Source organism: Falco biarmicus, chromosome 4, assembly GCF_023638135.1.
Source record: "Falco biarmicus isolate bFalBia1 chromosome 4, bFalBia1.pri, whole genome shotgun sequence".
NCBI classification, from domain to species: Eukaryota; Metazoa; Chordata; class Aves; order Falconiformes; family Falconidae; genus Falco; species Falco biarmicus.
In genome coordinates, this window is record NC_079291.1 from 34,674,780 (window position 1) to 34,691,309 (window position 16,530).

A 16,530-nucleotide genomic window follows, 5' to 3' on the forward strand; every position below is an offset into this window, starting at 1 on the left:
GTCTAGGTGTTACCCCAGAGAGAGAAGCTGCCCTTCCTTACAAGCTGGAGGCAGGATACCCAATTTTGCACCATCAGCTTCTTCTAACTGCTCAAACTCTTTTCCTGTCTTTCTAAAAGTGACGTGTTGTCCACTACACTTTTTTGGAGAGGAACTCAGGGTATGCTACCTTCTCAGAAGGGTGCCTGTGGTCCAAGCACCATCCAGGGAGCCTATAGCACTTGCAGCTCCTGAAAGACCTGCCACCAGGAGAAAAAAAAGATGATGGAAGCCTGAAACCATGGATTAATTCTTCCTCAGCTGATATGAGCAATTGCCCAGCTTTTACCATGTGCTGCTCATTCCTGTGTTCCTCAGACTGGTCTCAGATGCAGAGAGGGAACTGAGGAGTGACTTGGAGGATGCACCAGGAGCTGAGGTTCCACAGTGACTTCTTATGGAGCTTTAGCACCTTCCACTGGTGGGTAGGTACCAGCCTGCCCTTTTTTGCCTTCAATTTATTTTTAGTATTGGTCTTTTAGAGGAAGAGAGTGAACACAGCCCAGTTAATCACAAATAGTGCATCTGAATTTCCTGCATTTGTGAAAATTAAAGAACGCTCTAAGAATGCAAGGGATGAGCCTCACCCTGGGAAAACCACCTTCCTGATCAGGCTGTCCTCCTTCCCTGCTGGGTAAGTATTGAAAAAAGGATATTGGGATGGATGCATCTTTTGTTTAACCCAGTGTGGGTACTCTTCAGATTTTGTGGTCAGATTTTGTGGTCTGGAGTACTGATTTTGGGACCCATCCCAACTTCTGTATTTGGGCAACCACTTCAGATTACGTGAGAGATTTAGGGACTTTTTTGATAACTTACCACAGCATTGATAGCCCAGTTGCACCCAGGAATGCAACTGTTTTCCATGCATCAAAAAGCAAGAAGATACCAAACCATCAGAAGGAAACAGTGCAGTTTTCACTGATGTTCTTTAAAATAATATGTCACAGTATATATATGAAAGCTTGAACCTGATAATTTAAGCAATCCCTGAATGTCACACTAGGAGGTATGGTAGATACCCTGACAGAAAAGAGTAAATAGCAAGGTAGTTTGTATTTATGGAAGCAGTCTTTGGCATTGATTATAATGGCTTGAATAGTGCATATGAGAGCAGTTGGAAACACTAGGCAGAACAGTAGATTACTTTTCATTTGACTGCATTTATGCCTCTTCACTTTCCTGTCTGCCAGTAGGCTTTTGGTCCTGGGGAATCACTGGGGATGGGTCTTCTGCATCCAGCCTGAAAGACTTGCACTTCTAAGCATATGTATATATACAGCAGGGAGTTGAGTTGAGCAAGCAGATGTGTTTGTTTGTGAGGCCTCACTGTGAGGGTGAATTTACTGATGTGGAGATGATCACAAATGAGCAAAAGGAAAAGATGAACAAGACTCTAATATTTGGAGAGGAAAATCATCACAAGCCAAAATGTTGAGTAGCAAATAAATCTGGATGGAAAAGCAAATGGGTATTACGCAGTGTTTTAGGAATGAGATCCTGTGTAGTAGTATTATGTAAAGATAAAAAGGTATGGCTTTTTTCAGTTTGAGTTATTAGACTAATCATGAGACTATATCAAAGAGCAATGCCTAAATGATCAGGTTTTCCCTCCCCCACACACACAGACACAGACACACAGACACACAGACTCTCTCTCTCTCTCTCTCTCTCTCACATGAATGATGGTGATAGTGCTGATGAGTGGGACAAACTAAAATACACTAATACACGTTGTTGAACCATGATAGACAATTACATCTGTATACAGAGTATATTACACATATCAATATCATGCAATTATTTAACCTATATCCTATATACTACAGCTAGTCTAGACAGTAATATCTGGAGCAGCCATGAGAAGCCATAACACTAATAACTTTTGCTTATACAAATACACTCCATGCTTCACTCTATTAGAGACAGAAACTCATTTACAAACCAACAGGCTTTATCTGGTTTAGAAACCCCAGTTTATACAATAACAGGCAATCTAGGAAACATTCCTCCTAGGATTCTTCTTCAGAAAGTTTAGTCTGGCTAAATTGGTACTTCTCAAGCAACATCAAGGTGCAATTACATCCTGGTTTCCACAGAGTCTTGAAACAAGAGACTCACAATTTCATACTTGTACTTTAAAAACAAACCCTCAAAAACATCATTTTGTTAACAGGCTCTGGAAAACTGATGAATCTATTACCATTGTGCTTTGTATCCCTGGAGGAAAGAAGAAGAAAGCCCAGTAAAGACTTTTTCTTGCATTTTTTTCATGCTCCTTTTCTTCTGCCAAAGTGTTATATTATTGGTACTATGGTTACAAACTCCAGTTGGATTACAGTCATCGTTCAAAGCCATTTCTTTTTTAATAGAAACACTCTGAAAAATTACCATGAACTGAAAAGGGAAGGAAAGGCATGGAAAAGACATTTTTAGTGTAGTTTTGTGATTGTTGCAGAAAATGTAAGGCTTTACTGGGGCTGAAGTAATGGTATGAGCTATGTCAAGAAGTCATAGACAATTATTAAGAAAATATAGTTTCATCTAATATTCACTACGGGAGATCTAGAAATAACTGTGTCGACCTACCTTCCCAAATGAAAGTCTAAAGAGGGAAGTGAAATCTCTAAGAACTGGTTTCTCATTTCTGACAAAAGTGAGCGTTTGCAGCTCCTGTGCTCTTTCTAACACTCCACAATCCCTCCTCCCCTAATTCAGATCTCTTCCCCAAAATGGTTTGTCCTTGTGGACCTTCATTCTTAAATACTTGTTCCTGCTTAAAAAAAAACAAACAAAACCAACAGATGTAACAAGTATGAAAGTGAGCATTTGCTGCCCTCTTCCAGAAATTTTGGAAGCCCCTGTACCTCATCTGGTTGTAGAAACTCAATGGGAAAAGTACAAGCTAAGGGAAATTCTGCTGCCTTGAAGTATCAGCCAGTCCTGACTAACTGCTCATAATAGCAGCCTTCTTTTGAATATTTTTCATATCTCCACTTTCCTTGCTCCAGTGACCCTGGAATGACTTTTTTCTGGAATTCCTCACATCTAGGTCTAGCAGAACAGCATTGGAAAGTGCATAAGTACAGCAATAGCGTGAGTCAGCCTGAGGATCTTTCTCTCGTAAATGCTAACACACAATAAATAATCAGATAGGAGACTGATCACAGGAGCGTTATCTTTCTCATAGTTAGGTGGATTGCCAGGCTGCACCCTACTCCAGCACTGCACTCACCCTTCAGGTAAGCTGCACAGTAAGGGCTCTGCCCTGATTTATACCAGTAATCGCACAGAATCGCCAGGGCAGATCTGATGGAGCAGCGTCAGGGCTGGTCAGGCACAGCTCAGGCTCCAGAGGGGAATGAGAACAAGGAGGATGCTGCCCTCCCTTTGGTGTGCATGGAGGCCCCATGTCCTCACCTTCCCTGCAGCACTGGTAAGAAAGAGATAAACAGAAAGTGCGACCTGGGGACAGGCACACCAGGAAACTTTGGGAGCTTTTAAAACAACTGAAAACAAAGTTTTACAATGGGAAGTAGCAGGAAAAGTTAAACATAAGTGCTGCCATCTGCACTGCTTATAGCATAAAGTACAAGATGTACGTCTGGGGCTGCCAAAGGTTCAGCAGATACATCCTCCTCTAAAAGCCCTGAAATGCAGCACTGATGGTGGGACTGAGACAGCCCTGGCAAACAGAGATGTGTTCAGAACTCAGAAATGGAACCACCTTGTGCATTTTGGATGGACATGTTTGTCAAAATACTGTTTTATTGTAGCAGCAGCGGAGGCCGAGGCTGTTGCTTAAAACCCCATCAAAACACTGAAGGGTGAAATAGAGATACTTACACAGGAAGTATTTCAAGTCACAACCAAAGAGACTGTCCTTTCCACATCGTTAATATTTATAGTTTTACACCTAGTAACATCACTCACAACCAAAGCAACCGCTCACCAGACTTCATTAATATTCATAGCAGCAAGCCAAGTAACACAGCTCATAACTGATGCCTATTCTCAATACTTCATTAATATTTACAGCTCTATAGGTGATTTAGCTAATTTATATAAGTTCACAGTGTTAAATTATGATACTAAGGTTAACTTACAGTGTAGCCTTTCAGGCTAAGTAGGATCTTAAAATAAAAGCTCAGATATGAATTACTATTACTATCTGTAATAACTTCCATTCTCGTAGTATTTAGCCTTGTAATTCAGCTCGTATTGAATAAAGATTTTTCATTTGCAGCATAAAGACTCTTTGCAAAGAAAAATTGAAGCAAAGTCATGTCTGTGGCCTACTATGGTAGCAAGAAATTTTCCAGAAATCACCAGCATTTTCATTGTGAGCCAGGTGTACTTAGGAGATGCTACAAACTGGATTGTGTTGGTATAATAGAGTAATAAATTATTCTTATGGCTATTTAGTATTCGATACGAACTTTAGTGACCTACTAGAGGTCATCCCATGTATCTTTATTTAACAGTTGGACATTTAGTCTAAGCTAGCTCCCGGAGTCCCTCCGTATTCAGTGGGGATAACGCAGCACCTCCAGAGGATGATTCATGCCCTCTACCCAAACACTGTTTAATTCCCTTGTCAAGAACTAAAGGGACCATTTCCCAACTGTGTGAGCTGTAAGAACAACTGTGTGGGATGTGGGATTCAGATCTGGGGACAGCCATGATTCATGGGAGGGCAAAGTGAGTTTCCTTCCCTACTGAACATTTGCCTGTATGTATTTCTGGTCTCCTAAAAGTGGTTCACAATTGTCTTACATGTAGACCAATGTAATAAGCAGATGTCTTCTTAATTGTTTGAGCATAATTAAGTGAGTAATGGAGCTCGATTTCATATTCACAGCCTCTACCTTGCATCCAAAAATTTTTTCATTGGTCTGCACACAGGCAGACTTTGTTCATAATCCCCAACAATTCCAAATATCTTCAAAATATTTTTCAGACCCTGTAACTTGGTGTAAAGGATTCCTATTCCTCACCTTTTAATCTTCTGAAAGACATAGACAGAAACCCAAGAAAATTTTATTTATTTTCAAGACACTTGAAACAAGCCATGGAGCACAAAAGAACCTAGTATGAAAAATATCACGCTTGTGCAATCTCTGTTGATCTAACCATTGGATTTTGGTCTTGCACCTTAATATCACCCATATCTTTTCAGGTTTTAGGAGAGGAAAGAGATATCTCCTCTTTACATTGCTTGGAAAATAAGATTTTAGTTTTGCTCCAGTGTAGTACTGTGCCTGCTGGTTTCTAACTTGAGCAATTTCATCCATCTTTCTTTGCGAGGAACAGCCAACTAGGAGTTAAGCTTTCAAGTTTTAGCTATTAATTGTATGCACAACACCTTTGTAGTGATACTGATTGCCCTACAGTATGTGTAAAGCCGCAGCAATGAGGCCGTCACATTTCAAAATTAGTACAAGTGTCTAAATTCTCTTACCCTAACACAGAGATCTACAGCCTTTAAAGGGTGGTCTGGCTGGACAGGCTTCCTTTTCCAAATTGGAGGTGAAGTGTCCCGGCCCAAATTCAGCAGAGGTTGGAGATGTTGTTAAAGGAGCAATATGCAGCTTGATGCCCCTTTCATTGCAGGGAGACAAAGATTTGCAGAGCAGCTGATCCTCCCTGTTTACTTCAATGCCTTAAACATGCCCACTCCCAAGATCTGCCCAAGTGCCCTCTGTAGTATGCGATGTAAGCTGCCAAATCCTGCAGTAGCACAATAATGTTTAAGCTACCAGGCACTTTATGGTGCTGATATATTAGCATGCAGAAAAATAGCTCATGATGCAGAATCTACTAGTGTTCATCCTTTTACACCCTTTTGCTTTTAAACTGATAATGTAGCAGAATCCACTCTCCCACCCACCCCTCTCCTTGGGTGTAGAAAGCAATTTCCTTTTCTAAAAAGGGAGTTTTGGGACACTAGTTAATCTTAGTAGAACAAGTATTGTTGCAAGTGCCCAGTACTTAACTGGGGAAACAGAAGGACTGAGACAGAGAAAGTAGACTAGTAACTGCAAAGGTTCAAATGCAAGGAACAAGTGGGGTTTCTCAGCTCAGGGCTGCTCTCTACTCACTTGGCCAGAGGAGTTCGTCAGGGCTATGAACCTATGGTTCAGTGTGCTGGGAGTGCTCCAGTATCCAGCTGTGTGCGTAGTGCATCTCTACCCCAGCCTTAGTACATAGACATATGTAAAATATGTATGTAAACTTCAAGCCAACGTTCAGAATTATGTGACTCTCTTCCATAAATTAGCATTTGCATTGAAAAAAGCTCTAACCATCTGCTGAGGCAACTTCTTTGAGGAGCTGCTTGGCCTCACCTCACCAGAGTCCCGAATACTGTTTTGTTTGCTTTAGCCGTTCTTATACTTTTATAGATCTTGAGTATCTTTTTCTATATCTGTATCTATATGAGTATCTATATTAATATAGATTTTTTATATCTTTTATAGATCCTGAAGGGTGATGGAGCATATTCTGAGGGTGGACTAAAAGTGGGGAGAAAGCAGCTTTTTTCCTGAAAAGGTTGTTTGAAGACTCTCCCAAGGCAAGTACCGTCAGCTACAAGTGTCAATGAAATTATTAAATGTATGGAGGGAGTAGAGGAGAACAATTAACATTTCTCGCCACATCTGTGAAATGGCTCTGCCCACAGGCAGTAGAGAATGCTGGAGACAAATGGGAAGAATTATTCTTCAATCTAAGAGCAACCAAGTTGCACAATTCAGAGTGCATCCCTTGATATCATGAAAGGAAGGCTCTTTGACTTAATGACTAATTGTAACTCTTCTGCATGCTGGGGGAATTGCACCCATTACATGAGGCGTCAGGCACACTCATGCAGTCTCCTGTACTCAGGTCCCATCTCACTTCACCACTCCGTGCCTGCACTATGGTCACTTTTTCGCATCATCCCGACTGGCTACGAGGCAAAGAGTCAGGAGTGGGAGCAAAGCCTTGGTGTCGTGCTGCAGCTGTAGAGTGAGTCTCCGAATGGGAGGCCCATGCCCCCAGACCCCTTTTGAACATGTCAATCCTCTCCTTGAGCTTAGCACCGCATTGCCTCTGCAGATCATACAATGTTACATGTTCGGGGGAGGCTGCAACAGGAGAGCAGATGCCTGAGGGGTGTGTAACGGGCACATTGCTTCTGCTAACTGCCCACTGAGGGCAGGATTTTCCCCCCCAGTTACTCTGTTTTGCCTTGCATCGCAGAGGGCAAATACATTGCAGATTTAAGACTTTGCAAACAACCTATCAGGAAGAGAAGCAAGTGTCCGTGTGGGTCAGGGACTGGAGATGAGGGTGACCGGGAGCATACCGTCAGCTAGAATGGCACGGTAATGGATTAGTCAGCTAGAACGGCAGGGTAGTGGATTAGTGCTTCAGCACCTCACCAGCCCCTGTGGCCAGAGGAAAACTGACCAAACCGTCAGGGCTTGGAGTCCTCCTACTACCTCAAGTACTGTGAGCACATAGCACAAAGCTTGGGAAGGCAAGGAGGGGATTGCTCATAATAAATAACTTTGAAGTATTTAATGAGCTAGAGAGATTTTCTTAGAGCATGATTTATCCTCTGTCACCTCTCCTGTTTACTTCCAAATGGTATCTTAATTGCTTTTCTCCTACTTGTCCCTCAATTAAAGCCTCTCTTCACATTTGCCTTCATTTTCAGCACATCACTTAATTTTCCTTATTTAATTTTTAATTAATTATCTGGCTTTTTTTGCCTGCTCTAAGCTCATTGCATTGAAAACTCTGTCCTTCACTACTGTATTTTGGAGCCAGGAAAATGGAATTGTTTGCTGCAGACAAAATTAATTTGACTTTTTGCTTTGTTTCCTCTTTTCTAATGAAACAAATGTGGCCTAAATCACTGACTGCATAAAATGATTTTCTGAGATCAGATGCCCCCTCTTCTTCTGTCATTTTTGGCAATGCAGATGCATTAAAGTTAGTTCTCTTCTTCTAACTATTTTTCTGCAGGATAAATCAATACCCGAAATAATAATTTGTGGGATTGAAACAATAGTAGTGTTTTCTACAGTTTCTCACAGAACTACAATTTTTCCAGTCTCTTTTCTGCAGATGTCCCCTTGGCTATGTGCAGCAGATGTACACATAACTCTTGAAGAGCAAAGTGAGATAAACATGTAATATATATGCTCACTAAAAAAACAAGTGAAGAAAAAAAAGCAACACACTCATTAGCATGGCTTTTAAGCAGATGTAATTTATTCACTTCCTCATAGGTCTGAATCATTTATTTGCTGTGATTTTTTCAAGTAGCACTCTATTTCTAGCTGTTAGCCATATCATCAGTTTGTGAGTAGGTGAAGACGAATGTGATGCCTACCACCTATTTTCCAGTTATGCTTAAAATATCATTGCACAGAGAATAGTAGATTTTGGGTTTCCCAGGGGCAGAGCCTGGCCCACTACTGTGAACAGATTGCCTCAGGGCAATCCCCTCTCAGTCCTTCCCTGTCCTACAAACCCTCCCTATCCCAAGTCTCTGCATCACTAAGAGGGCCGTTTATCATTACCTTAACAGGGAGAAATGTGTTTCAGTGTCTTGGAGCATGGTCTTGTGCACTACCTAACAATTTTGCTGTGTGGAGAAGCACAAAGCTAATCAGTCAGTCTCCAGGGGCATTACACTCTTCAGGAGACAGTTGATCACCACACAGAAATGGACAACAGTCTCCTGGGAGACCAGCTAATAATTACTGAATAATTAAGACTGTTCACATGTCTATGCTGACAGCCAGGCCCTTATTCATCAGCCACTGATACTACTGAAATCCAAGACCATACACAGATCAAAAAAGAGTGAATGGGAAGACCTCAATTCTGTGGAAATGAAAAAAAAAATATCCTTAGTCTCTCATTCAGTGTTGTCAATAGCATCTCATAATGTGAGACATCCTGTATAAATTATTTATAATTATTTAGTGCAAACCAACAGTGTCATGTTGCTGAAGGTAGAGGCAGTGATTTGTGTTCAACCACACAATGAAAAGCATTGTCTTCTATGTTTGAATGCTTTGGTGTATTTGCCAATTGACCAGCCAAGCAAGTAAAGTCCTAGAAGTACATTTTACACATTGGTCTTACCAGTTGCTTAATACCTCTCAACGTCTCCAGGATATATTTGTGTTATTACTAAGGTTCATGTTTGCGGTATAGTTTCATTTGGCGTTAATGGAACAGTATAAAAAATAAAGCACTAATAGCTTTATGAATATTTGTGGTAACGCCATGTAGCTACTATTGGTAGCATATTACTCTCTTTTGTGAGTGCTTTAATGACTTGCTGCTTTATTCATGCAAGCAGTTGCAACTCCTGGGTGTTTCACCGACATTAACATGCATATTTCCCTATCCTCCAGAAGTTATGTAATTAGAGTCATGTCCCACTCCAGGTTTGCCTTTAAAAAAGACATCCATTTGGAAAGCAAAACCACATGACTGGGACAAGTCATTGATGTACTTCATTTAAATACATTAAATACTAAACAGTGACCTGTAAGGTAGAACGTGGTGAACCATCTGAAATCAAGCCCAGTTCACAAAAAAATTCACAAGGAGGAATGTAACAATTCTTCAGATGATTTATTTGAAAAGAAAAATTTAATCAAACTGTGTCCTGATGAATACGCAAGTCATTCACATACTGCCTGGGGACTGGTTTAAATACCAAGGAAGTGCCAGATGCACACTGATGAATCCTACTGCATCCTCAATTCTGGTCATAGACACTAAGGTCAGACAGATCAGAACCACTTTGCTTATAATTTCCACGTGCACGTTGCAGTATGACTGTGGGGATCATAGAGATATTTTTCAGAAGTGGCCAAAGTGTGTTCACTCAGCTGATCTCCAGATTTAATGAATGTGTTAGGACATCTTCTAATATTGATGATTTTCAGAGTTCAAGATTGTAAATTTGTTTCACTGTAATAAAAATAATCTCGGCTAGGATATGCTGAGTCCAGGAATATTTTATCACAAAACTGCAGTCATTCCAGAAAGAACCATTTAGAAAATTTATTCCGTTTAAAAAGAACTGTTGCTTGCCAGTGACATGCATTGACAAAAAGAAAAAACTAAGGAAAAGTTTCTTAACAAGATTTCCAGCCAAAGTGCTGATTTCACATCCAAACCTATGATGTTGGTAAGTACAATAAAGCTCTTTCAGTGAATGGGTGGTCTATACGCCCCTTCTTAGCGAATAAGAATGCCCAAAATGCAACACTAGCTACCTATTAAAAAAAAGTCATATGTTTCCCCAACCTGCAGAATCCTGTGAATTATCCTGTTCTGCAACTTCATGCAGTTCTTTAGCTCTGTCTTCTATGTTTAACAGTGAATTATGATTTTAGTCAGCTTGCTGTTGTGATATGTTAGAAGGAACTGTTGGATCACAGTATTGCTCCAGAGCAGGTAAAATTGCTATGGTTTAAGGAAAATGGCATGTGATTAATCTAATTAAACAGTGAGCTGATCAACTGGGTAAATAAATAAACTAGAATAAAATATATCATTAGTCTGAACCATGTATTGTTATTACTGTTCTTTGCTTTTACTAAAAGATAGCATGAAGGCACCAATAAAAGCTCAAGGATGTGGACGAAATAATGCAGACATCAAGTAAAAAAAAGTCTTTACCTAAAAGACCGTGGTCTCATTCTCCAATGTTGTTTCCCAAAGTGGGGCACAAACCCCATCCCCTTCTGTACATCCATCTCAATGAAGCCGAATCAGTCGTGTAACCTCAGACCAATGTGTGTCTTCCAGTTGTACCCCACCAGCACACACACAGAGCCTCAGGACTGTCCTTGCAGACACCTAAAGCAAGCCCACATGTCTGTGCTCTGCGCCCATGTCCTGAGCTGGAAACATAGGTCCCAGCATTGGGAGGATCTCTGCAGTGAATGTTGTACTGGAACAACCACCATAGGTCATGCAGGAGGCAGCTCCGGCACAGAAGGATTTAGTGAGCATCAGTAGCTGCCTGTGTCCTGTAGCTGCCAGGGAAGCCCCTCCACCCCAGCCATTACATACCCTTTTTACGATGTTTTCTGTTCTACCAGCTTTCTGTTCTACCAGACTTACTATAGCTTGGGATCTTCTGCTGCTGACAGGCAGTCCCAGGCACTTACACAGAAAATTTCCTTCCTCACTGTAGCTTTATAAAACAAAAAGGAAGTTTTGTCCACTGTAAAAACAGGGGGAGGCAGAAAGGAGGCAGAAGTACTGTTTGGACCGAAGAAACTGGCAGTTTCATGAATAAATGTGTTGTAGCTCTGAGAGTAAGTTTGCAGCATGGATTTCCAATTTTCCTTCAGTTTTCATTGTACCACCCCAGTCCCTGACACCAACACTGGTACAGACCATCTAGGGACTGACATCAGATGATCTCATAATAAGCTATGTAAAGCAAAATATGGCAAATATTTCCAAACTTGTCCTTGTATCTACTACGAGCTTAAAAAGAAGTAATACAGCACATCTCCCTCTCAAGATGAGAGGCCTGGTTTGAGAGGCAAATCTTCAGTAAAAATCCCTGGATGTGCCCTAAAGTGACTCACCGATACATGAACCAGTGCCCTTGTGTGACGAAAAGCCCTAATTTAGCTTCATTCTTCCAGCAGAGAGAGAAGCAGACCTGCAGTGATGGGAACAATGGTTGCACTTCCAACTGGCAAGAAGAGAAGCTGGCCCTAGGAAGGGTTTAGGAACCAAACTGAGAAAATAGACTGTGTGTGGACTGAGCTTGTGTAGCACTGCAGAAACCATCACAACTAAAACCGCTTCCCTAAAGTGGTCCTTCACCTGTGCTCCTTGACTCACTATTTGTTAGCTGGGCAATCTAGAGCTACTTTCAAGAAATCTCAGCATTAGGCAACAAAATATTATCTGCCTTGTAGCTTGCTGTTGGGGAAAAGATTGCCCTGGCAGAACAGGGAGAAGCAGTGACAAAGCACCAGTTGGGACAGAAACCCTGCCAGAACCAGCCTCTGCGGAGGGGGGAGACCAGCGAAGGGGCTGGAGATGAAACTGCGATTTCTCTGGTGACATCCACAGCAGAAAAAGGAGTGGATGTCAGCTAAGGTATTACTATTAAACTTTGTTTTATTCGATAATCCAGAGCCAAGGCTTCTGACAAAAGCTAGCTTCATTTTCAGCCTGAGTCCATCCTGATTAGAACAGGGTAACATGCACAGCAACTGCTCCTGGCTAGTTCAGGCCAGAAACTCTTACCCGTAATGTTTTTCCTGTTTCTCTCTTCACTGCCTGCAAGGAGAACTCCCATCAACTTTGGCACATCTAGCTGGGTCACCAGAGAGCTGTTCTTCTCCAGGGCGGCATGGTCTCAGTGTCTTATTCCCCAGAGTTATTGGCTACATGCCTCCTAGGGCCATGGTTGCATCAGATGGCTGGTGACCGGTTTTCTGGGCCAGCAGAAGAAGTTTGTCTTTCTGGCAAAATAAACAGTAAATATTCAGCCAAGTCTTCTTTCTGAGACTGGTGGCCAGAGGAGTTTTCATGTAACCATAGAATCATAGAATGGTTTGGGTTGGAAGGGACCTTAAAGACCACCTAGTTCCAACCCCCCTGCCAAGGGCAGAGGCACCTTCCACCAGACCAGGATGCTCAAAGGCCCATCCAGCCTGGCCCTGAACACTTCCAGGGATGGGGCATCCACACCTTCTATGGGCAGCATGTTCCAGTGCCCTCACTGTAAAGAATTTCTTCCTAGTATCAAATCTAAACCAACCATTTCTTAGTTTTTCCGCTTTCCTCACAACCCTCTGGGATCACAGAAAGCTTTGGCAGATGTCCTCCCATGGTACTGCTCAGGGAAGCTCTGAGAGAGGTACCCAGGAGTGCAGGGCAGCAGTGCAGCTTCCACCTTGAAAAGCACCAGCTGTGGGCATGACGAGATCTGCACCCATGATATGGAGTCTACCACTACACTCTATAATAGTGCCGTCTTGCTGATCTAGTTAATGGTAGGTGAGCATGAAGCATCCTAGGAGATTCTAGTTCCTTTCTGCCAGTGTTCTGCATGGGGGCTTGGCTAATCCTGTTACAAATAACTTTGACCCTTGCAGTCCTGAAGACATGGGAAGAAGGTTTACATGGCTGACATGCATGCTTTTGTTTACAAGAAGCAGCGTATCTTCACTATGTGCTTTCCATTCCACTTGGATGTCTTCACACCCCCTTTTAAGGATACACAGAGTCCTTGGTATTTCTGTAATTGCTATAATCCGTGCTGTATATGTTATTCTGGAAAGAAGATATATTCAGTAAACATAGGTATAATGAAGCCTTTGTTCTTCATTTGTCCACTGGGGAAGAGAGAAGCTTTTTAAAATAGTTTTTTCTTATTCTATGAAAAATGGTTTCACAATGGAGGAGGTCAGAGTAGACTCTTGCCATACATTGCAGTAGCTGAGAACTTTGCTTACTCATTCCGGAGGCGATATTACTAAATTGAGGCAAAAATGTTTTGGTTTTCATCTTCTGAAAGGCAATTTTTTGCACTGTTGCCATCAAAACATTATGGTGCCAAGTGAGATAGCACCTTGAAAGAAAAGCTGCTACTGAGCGGCTTGACAAAGAAAGCAGGAGAGCCAAGGTTGCTGGGAAAGGACTTTCATTTTAATTTTGTGAACTTAGAATGAAACACAGATTAAGTGAGTTTTTGGAAAATGAATGCAGGTTTGTCAGCTGAAATTCTCAGAGGTTTTAGTTTTATAATTTACATGGCCCAGATTTTAGATTAGTGAAATCTCTTTCAATACTACAGTGCTAGAATGTACCATGTGATAGAATTGGTTAAACTAATCTTTACAAAGAAAAACAGGTAGTGGCTCTAATTTATGTCAATCCACATTTGCACACCTCTTGTCAACTTGAGTAGAACATTTACTTCAGCTGTCTGAAGAAGTAATCAGCTCTTTGAATTTACTCTAAATACATAATTTCGATCAACTAGTTCCATTAAACAGCAAGTTGAATTGAGAATATGTGGATTACAGCTGCACTTGAGTTAGAGGATTAAGAAGAAATTCCTCAAGACAAATGGACTTGAATAACTCTGAGTGCTTCCTTCAGAGAATCATTTTAAGGGTTTATGGAGACATTTTGTTTGGCATTATCTCTTTCTTCTGAAAGGAATGATGATGTCCTACATAGCATGACTTCAGTATCGTGCAGTAAAGTGCTATAGTTCGTTAAATGGTAGAGGACCAGGATAGCTTCTTTTGTTCACTTTAATGGAAAAAACTTAAAGCAAAAGTGTTTAAGCAGTTTGGAAGACAGAAGTCTGCCCTATTACAAAATGTTACACATGTTCTCTAACAGTTAAATAGTTGTGAAAACTTCAATAATATGGACATTTGCACTGTGACAAGCACTGATGTGGTAATACATGAGTAGCTCACCCATCTTTAGTGGTACACTTATAGGCCTTGTGCAATGAAGAAGCAGACTGAAAGAGTTTTAAAAACTAGTTGGTTGAATACAACTGGAGCAGTAAGAAACTTCAATTTAGCTGTGAGCTCTGTAGTTATAATGTCTTGCATCAGCTGTCCAATGAGTCGCTGTGCATGGGCTTCTCTAGACTAGAGAAGTGCCCTGCATTTATTTCTTGGTAGTCGATATATGGATCTAGATCCTCAAGGGAACTTCACTGTTGACCTGATTTTAGGTGCCTCAATGACGGTGTCAGTGTGTGTCCCACGAAGCCCAGCTCCACTAGACGTGTGGGGATCCAGATGTCCCCGAGGGAACAAACCTGACTCTCAATGGCTAAGCAATCGCTGAAGGGGCGGAAGCACCAGAGAAATGTTGATGTGGAGTGGGACAGAGTGCCTGGAATCTCTTTTGTGAGGCTGCTCAGGGGCATGAGTTGCCTTTCTACTGCTCCAAGTGAGATGCCTTTGGTTTGGAAAGAGATTAGTCTTACAGACATCCTCATGGACATTTCTCAAGAGCTAGCTGAGATGACTCTTGGCTCCTCATTGTCACAAACCTGTGCTTGCTGTACAGAGCAAGGAGAGTGCAAGGTACCTCAGTCATGGCTGTGACTTCTCTAGGAAGATGGAGGCCAGGTCCTGTATAACTGAATCTAGGAGAGTTAATGTTCCATGTTGAATCTAGTCCTTTGTCCAGAATAATATCCTAGAATCATTTTAATTGTCACAACTTATTACTTGTGCCTATTCCCGGAGGCAATGCCTTTTATAGAGGTGTTTTTTATCTACAGAAGATCTTCATTGCACAGATCTTATTTAGAGAAGTCAGTCCCTGCAGAGAGGTATTTATTTTTAGTTTATATTAAGTATGCTATTTTTGTATAATGTGCTGTTTATTTCCCCCCCAAAATACACTTAGATACATAAGGGACGCTGGCCTCTGTAATACATGGCATGATGGTCTTCTAAAAATGTAGAGTGTACTGCATGCTGGGAAACGTTAGGAACTTCTTTGGATCATTCATAATACCAGATATAACTGTGTTGAGCAATGGCTATTTAAAATTATTTTTCTACTTTATTAGTAGTAAGGAATTGTTTAATACATGATTTTAAACCCAATACATATGATGGGAAGAAACCTTTTGGGTGGAAAAGCCTACCTTGTACTGAAAGTGAAAATGCTGACTGATGCCAGGAGTTTACAGTAGTGTGTTGATCTGTTCAAGAAAAAGCGTGTGCATGTTGAGCACAGGGTTGCACAGTTACAGACCGTAAGGAGACAGATAAAACCTGCTTCAATATGAAAAGCCATTCACAAATCTAATTTCTAGACTTACTCTGCAGGGCTTTTTGAAAACTTTTTCACAAAAGGTGATTTGTCTTCAGCAGGTCTGAAGGCACAGACCCTTACCGGGATGCCACCAGGAATGGACCATTCCCAGGGAAGCCAGTGATATCTGGGCAAGAGGCTGCCCAGGGCAGGGCAATGAGAGGACTACCCCGTGGCCCAGGGGGTACAAGTGGAAAGTAGAGGAGGAAAATGTCCCAGGGAGCAGCTTCCTACTGCAGATGGGGCTGCCAGAGACCCTGGCCGCAGAAAGGAAGGCAGCATTCAGTCTCCCTGGGGATGTTTGCAGAGTTTCACACACTCATGTGAGGAGAACCACAGTCACCACAAGAGATACATTATTCTTTCACCCCTGCAGATTTTCTTCCTGTAAAATTAACCTACATGCAGATAGCACTTCTCCCTCATGATAAGTCTTAGACCTCATCTTCAGAACGTGACCCAATTTCTACAGAATTTTAAGATGGGAATAACTGAGATAGATGACAGTCTCAATAAACTGTGACACAATATTGTGCAGGGGGACGATGCAGGTTTTTTTCTGGGTTTTAGTAAGAAAGGCACAGCTACAGACACAGTAGTAAAATAATTGGGTTTTTAGGTAGAGTAAAAAGAGGCATA